Genomic DNA, 7365 nt, shown 5'->3' on the forward strand with positions numbered 1-7365 from the left:
TTTCTCTAATATTATTTGTATTCTAAATGTAGAGAACAGGAGCGTGAGTGACTATAGGAGCCTTTTCATACGGCTGAATCTCTATAATTCCACTGTAATGCATTTTCGAGGGGAGCCCACAGAAAGAACGAACGGTTAATTATTTCGGCAAAGTCCAGAATTTAAATTTTTTCTTAGCAAATGTTTCCACTGCTAAAATTCTGCAGTGTGCAGTGTGTAGCACAATCGTAGCACGGATTCTGCTGCAGTGAATTTTTTTCACTGGATTTCACCCAGTATTCTGCAGTGTAAATTGTGCCAAAGGGGCCCATATCATCTCTGTTTTCTATATGAGTAAACTGGTACTATAAATGAAGCATAATAGCTGGGGGCCCTGTTACAGATTTTGCAGATGGAGCCCAGCATCTTCAAGTTATGTCATCGGAGGAGGATAGATATATTATGCCAGCAGAATTCCAAGAAGATTGGGCACCATTAGTAGAAATGTTGTGGTAAACTATAATCCACAAATGAAACAACAATTTTAAATACATATGAAAGACTGGCCAATATGTTAAATGGGTATTTCAGGCAAAAAAAAAAAAATTCTATATATCAACTGGTTCCAGAAATTTAAACAGATTTGTAAATTACTTCTATTAAAAAATCTTAATCCTTCCAATAGTTATTAGCTGCTGAAGTTGAGTTGTTGTTTTCTGTCTAACTGCTCTATGATTATATCAAGTCTCAGGAGCTGTCCATGGTAGGAGCAAATCCCCATAGGAACTGTCATGCCTCCAGCATAAGGAAGTAATTAATTCTATTGGAACTTGTAATACCAATCTTGTCCACAAGATGCCACTGTGACATAGACTGTTATACAGCACTTTATGGTACTTCCTGTACTCTATTGCTGGATATTAGTTCCACCCCTCTCTGAGAGAATCTTCATTTTAAGATTTACCTCAGGAAGGAGCAGACAGCATCTGAGGTTGCTGTGGGAAGATTCCTGAACCCCCCTTTGAAGCATCGCTGGTATGCCTATGAACTGTCAGTTATATACTCAATGCATATACTGTTTATGTTTGCATACTGATTATATGCCTTTATATGTTTATTTAAAGTTTAACCTCATATAGACAATCCTATTCGCATATCCATTCTGACTTGTAACCTGTTCATGTGACCACTATTCTATCTCTGGAATAAAGCCTTAAGTTACAAAAGGACTGGTTATTGCAGGATTAAAGGTTTAGCTGTATGTTGAGCTGCACACGCCTGGGGCATACGTGTAATGAGAACAGAACAGGAACTGCATGGGAATTTGCTCCCATCATGCACAGCTCCCGAGACATGACATCATCATAGAGCAGTTAGACAGAAAAAAACAACTCAACTTCAGAAGTTAATAACTATTGGAAGGATTAAGATTTTTTAATATAAGTAATTTACAAATCTGTTTAACTTTCCGGAGTCAGTTGATATAAAAAAAAAGTTTTGGCCTGGAATACCCCTTTAACTCTTCCACTACCTTCAGGAAGGCTGCATCCAAACTAAAAATTACATTCACAGGTCTGACTCTGTCTGCTGCTATGGAGCTGCCCCACAATCTGTGTAATTAATTTAATGGTTTTTGCCAGCAAAGAATGTTGTCATTTCATCAAGCAGCTCCATGGAACATTTTCACATGGATCCACAAGGTTTCATCAACAGAAGGCCCATTTATTTCACATTTTTATCATATTCAATCAATTTGATTGCAGTTCAGATAATGATGCTATGCTCCTCCATACTTTCAATGACAAAAGTGTGATTATTGAATAGAAATAACATTATAAGTTGTTTTTTTTTTTTTTTCTTTAAAGTATTGCAGAAAAAAGCATGGTTACCTCTTTTTACTCCTTGTTTTAGTGGAAACATTAAAGCCTGTGAAAAGGAAGTTCATGGGGGCGGAGCCGGCAGCCGGAGCGGATGGTTGTGTGAAACTGCCGCTCTCTACAACGGGTCTTACACAGCGATAGCAACCATCCAGAGCCCGAACACCGCCGCTGACCTTCCCTAGACCTCAGGGATTACAATGGCGGCAGCGGGGAAGCGGAAGGAGAAGGGAAGCTCTCTACAACGGGTCTTACACAGCGATAGCAACCATCCAGAGCCCGAACACCGCCGCTGACCTTCCCTAGACCTCAGGGATTACAATGGCGGCAGCGGGGGAGCGGGAGAAACCCCGCAAGTTAACGGAGTTTTTCTCCTCCACAGCGGGCCGGGGCAGCCAAAATGGTGTCGGCTCCCTTCACAGCGCGGCCTCTCCTCAGCGATCAGTGGAGCGAGCATCCGCCGTCTTCAAGCCTCACAGACACAGGTGAGCCACAAGCAGGCCATAATCAGGAGCCATCCTCCCCTTTTGATAGCCCTGTGAAACAAAGAAGGAGACTAAACATGTCTCACAGCACAGCATCCACTACTCCGTGGGAGGGGGAAGACATGGAGGAGTCAGACACTGTTACACAGCAGCTAGATGCCTTCCCAACCACAGGGCAGACTATCACGGATGTTACCATGAAAGATATGCTTTTGACACTGAGGGGAGCCCTTCAGAAGGACATGGCAACGTTTATGAAAGCTACAAAGAGAGAAATAGCTGACCTGGGGGATAGAGTGGATGATGTCTCTGGGGCACATAATGAACTGGTAGATGCTCATGTGGATCTGGAAGATGAATTGAAAATGCTCAAACTCAAGGTAGCAGATATAGAGGACAGGTCACATAGGAACAACGTGAAGTTTAGAGGCGTCCCAGAAAATGTCAAACCTGCTGACCTCACTGAATTCCTGCAGCAACTTATGCTAAAAACGCTTCCAGACCTCACTACTAACGATGTTATTATTGATAGGGCACATAGACTTCCGACACCTGCCCACATCCCTGATAATGTGCCAAGGGACGTAATTGCTAGAATCCACTTCTATCATATAAAAGACAGACTCATGAGATTCTCTCGCCAACACCCGGCCCTTCCTGATCCGTATGCAGGTATCTCCCTCTTTACAGAAAAGGAAGTTCATAAATGGACGACCTTGCTTACTTTTTCTGACCGCTGTTCAAAATCAATTAAATGATCTCACATACTGCCCCCCCAAATCCATCAATACTTCCATCTGTGATTGCTTCAGGGGGTACCAGGTACAACATATATTTATATAAAGTTATACATATTCATTGAGAAAACATATTCTTGGTCTATTTTTGATGGTTTAGGGTGGGGCCACATGTTGCACATCCGCACTGATGCTTCTTCAGGGGGCATCACATCAGTGTGAAAACACACGTTTTGGGAGGAGGTGAGGGCATTCCTTACAGGGTATATGACCACTAATTATACTGAATTATATTTCACTCCTACTTTCTTTGTTATTGTTTATACAACATGTGGATCAACTGTTTGTAGCTTTGTCATTGTGCTAATACTGGCAGTTTACCATACCCCATTGGATTTATTTATCCATATATTGGATGCTTTTCCCTGCTGTTTGTACTGCATTATAGGTGATTGATCCTGTGATATTGTAAAGAGCAGGCTACCATCTGTATATTATATTTGCTCCCCCTCCATTTTTTTCTCCCTCTATAATTGACCCTTTCATCTCATTTTTTTTTTTTTATGTATAAATCAATAAGGATTTATATTGTATAAATTAATCCCACATCTGTCTCATTTTGGTGTATAAAGGTAAAGGGTAATGTATGTTCTCTCAATAGATACAAACTGGCGGCAGTAACATACAATGTGGGTGATCATTTTGTCTGCTTCCACTGCCTGATTGACACGGAAGACTGGTATTTTTATGATGGCATAAAGGAGTTTGAATACCCTGGGGGAGGCCTTAAATTAGCCACACAGGAAATGTTTCAACAAATAATAAAAGCTGGAGTCAAAATTGGACACATTATGTATTATAAGCATGAAGGGGAAGTTTCACAACAAATGGTAAGTAAAAAATGAAAAATATTTGTGCAATTATAGGCTGGTTTTACCCCTCTATTAAACATTTGTGTAAGGCTGAGCGCTCCCGGTCTCCGCTCTGGGACCGGAGCGCTAACAGCCCTGCTCTTCCCTGAGCGCTCCAGTCACTCGCGCTGATCGGGAGCGCACCAGCCTGCCTCTGCATGACGGGGATGCGGTTCGCGCGGCGGGACACTCCCGCACGCGCGCCGCATCCCATCCATCCTTACCTCCGCCTCCTGTCCTCCGTGCGTCTCATGTGTCCTGGAACGCGCATCCCTGCTCTGTAGGGCGAGTGCGCGACGGCACTATGAAATTTAAAGGTCTAGCGCGCCATTGATTGGTGCCTGGCCAAAATCACCTAATTAAGGTTTCCTAATAAAAGCACCCTGCCCCTTCCTGCCCTTGCCGGAACTTTGTTGCCCTAGAGAAAGCGTTGTTAGTGTATCCCTTGCCTTTTGCTGAACCCGTTGCTATTGACTACCTCCTGTGAACCATTGCTGCCTGCCCTGACCTTTTGCTACATCTGACCTCGCCTCTGCCTGACCTTTCTGAACCGTGCCTATCTCAGCTGCCAGAGAGGCAAGACCATCCCGCTTTGCGGTGGGCTATGGTGAAAACCAGTAACCCCTTAGACTCCGTTCCCCTGGTACGGCCCACGTCATCACCTCTCTGGCACAGCAGATCCACCACCTGCTTCCGCTACCTCCTCCTGCCAGCCGATCTTGACAATTTATTTTACATTAAATTTGTAGACTTTCAATTATTAATCAAAAATCCTTTTGAATTGATTGACTTCATGATGCAGCTATTTTTTTGGTTTTTGTTTTCTTCCTTCTTACCTTTTAAGACCTTAAAACAATTTTATTTTCATACAGAAAAACTTTATGTATTAGGGCATTTTGTGGGACAAATTTTACTATTCTTTGGCACTTTATTACTATTTTTATCACATAATGTATTATGGCGACAGAAAAAAATTACAAGTAGGGCCAAATTGAAAAATCTATAGAATTGCACAATTTTGCTGTGCAATAATTTTATTGGAGTTGACAATATAGTAAAACAGACATGAAAACTTTATTCTGTAGGTCAATAGGATTCCAATGATACCAAACTTTGATAAATTCCGCTTCGTTTTAGGGTTAAAAAAAATAAAATAGAAATTTTTTTTTGCCATGTTCTAATGTCTATAACTTTTTTATTTTTCCATCTTAGGCTGGGTTCACACTGCAGTTCCGCTATAAGGTTCCCGCATACGGCTGGGGGGAGGGGGGATCGGGGGGAGGAGCGGCAACCGCACACAGCCGTATGCGGGAACCATATTTAATGCATGTCTATGAGCCGACCGGAGTGAAACGCAGCCTCCGGTCAGCTCCGTTTTCGCCCGTATGCGGTTTCCCGACCGTAGGCAAAAACGCGGTCGACCACGTTTTTGCATACGATCGGGAAACCGCATACGGGCGAAAAATGAGCCAACCGGAGGCTGCGTTTCACTCTGGTCGGCTCATTGACATACATTTAATACGGTTCCCGCATACGGCTGTGTGCGGTTGCCGCTCCTCATGCCGCCCCTCCCCCCAGCCGTATGCGGGAACCGTATAGCGGAACCGCAGTGTGAACCCAGCTTTACTGAGCTGTGTAACAGTTTACTTTCACTATTTTTTTTTTATTAAATAAGAAATACAGATAACTCAAACAATTATAGGAAATAGGAGAAAGATATAGTGCAACAAAAATTGGGGCGCTCTATAACTATATATTCTATACGCCAATTCATCACCTGTTCCACAGAATATGTGGTCTATATCCTACATTGCCCTTGCAATTTACTCTACGTGGGCCGTACCATCCGCCACCTACGCACACGGATAGGTGATCACCATAGGGCCATTGAACAAGGACTCAACACAAAAAATGGGAAACCACCCCACAGTGTCCCCCGCCACTTTGCCACCAATCACAAGGGCGTAGTCCAAGATTTGAAGGTGTGGGCGGTTGAGTGTGTACCCAAGGGTACCTTGACCACCAATGAGAGTCTCTCCTTGCTTAGCAAGAGAGAGACGTTCTGGATCTATAAGTTGGAATACCTTGTCCCCTCATGGGTTGAATGAAGAACTTGACACATATTCTGTGGTTTAAGATCACTCACTCTGTTTCCCCCTTTTTCCTTTATTTTTTTTATTTTTTTTGTATTAGGTCAATCATTACCCTTGTGTATTTCTGCGTTTTTGTTTTTTGTTTCTTGTGTAACCATTATCTCCGTGTATTTCTGTGTTTATGTGAATTTTGCAGTTGCTCTGTGCTGTTCCATCATCAGTGGTATGTTTAAGGGTGGAGCCAGAGTGTGGGGGGCAACACCTCTTCCTCTTTATTTTTATTTAAACTGCCCCTTGTTTAAGAGCCACAGGAGATCTGAAGAAGGGCTTGGCCCGAAACATGTTATCCCCCTTGATTTGTGGCCATCCATGTTAGTGTTGCCAGCAGACAGTCCACACGACGGTGTGCTGTCCCCGGACCAGTCAGGCAGCTTCTGATCAGCACCTGTGAGGCGGGTAGGCTCCAGTGAGCGTGTCCCTGCGAGTCCGCCACAGGTGCCCGGTGACGTCATCACCCGGCGCCGCTGCAGCTGTGAGAGAGCAGTAGCGGACGCTGCCTCTCTGACTGATCGTCACCCGTGGCTGGAGCGGTTTGCGGGGGTTGAGGTTTCCACTCCCCCCCCTCTTCACATCCCGGTACTCTCACGGTCTGAAGGTACTTTACCAGCAAGGCTCCCCTGTTGGATCGATGCGGCCATCCCGCCCCTGGGTTCCCCTGACTCAAGTGTCGTCACCATCAAGGCTCTCCAATGGGATAGACGTGGTCCTCTTGCTCCTGGCTCCTCCCGATTTGAGGTATCACCTGACTGTTGTACCATGGGACATCCGCTGGCATTTGTCTGTTTAGTAGCACCTTTTAACCTATTTTAATAAATGTGTTTAATTGCTTCAAGATCCTGAGCAGCATACATTGATTCTGTCATTGTGTCTGGGAGCGCCACTATACCCAATTTTTGTTGCACTCTCTTTCTCAGTCAGGATCTGGGTTTGGGTAGGCTGCAACCCGGACATGAACTTTCAGCTGATGGTGGATTCCTCTGGGCACCATTTGTCCTTACCATCCCATCTTTGAACTCTGGTCACCTGCACCACAGCGCCAGGATTTTTGTACGTATTTAATAGGAGAAAGATGCAACTTTCAAAGTAACTCTTTGACTTTTTCAAACAAGGATAGCAAAAACATGAAAAACATCCCTGTGAAGGTAGAAGAGCAGAACAGTATGCCTGAGTTATAAAAACCGTGCACTCCCGTACCCCAGCCGGACCAGTGCCAAAATGCATTG

The sequence above is a fragment of the Pelophylax lessonae genome (assembly GCF_965119305.1).
Source record: "Pelophylax lessonae genome assembly, chromosome: 1".
NCBI classification, from domain to species: Eukaryota; Metazoa; Chordata; class Amphibia; order Anura; family Ranidae; genus Pelophylax; species Pelophylax lessonae.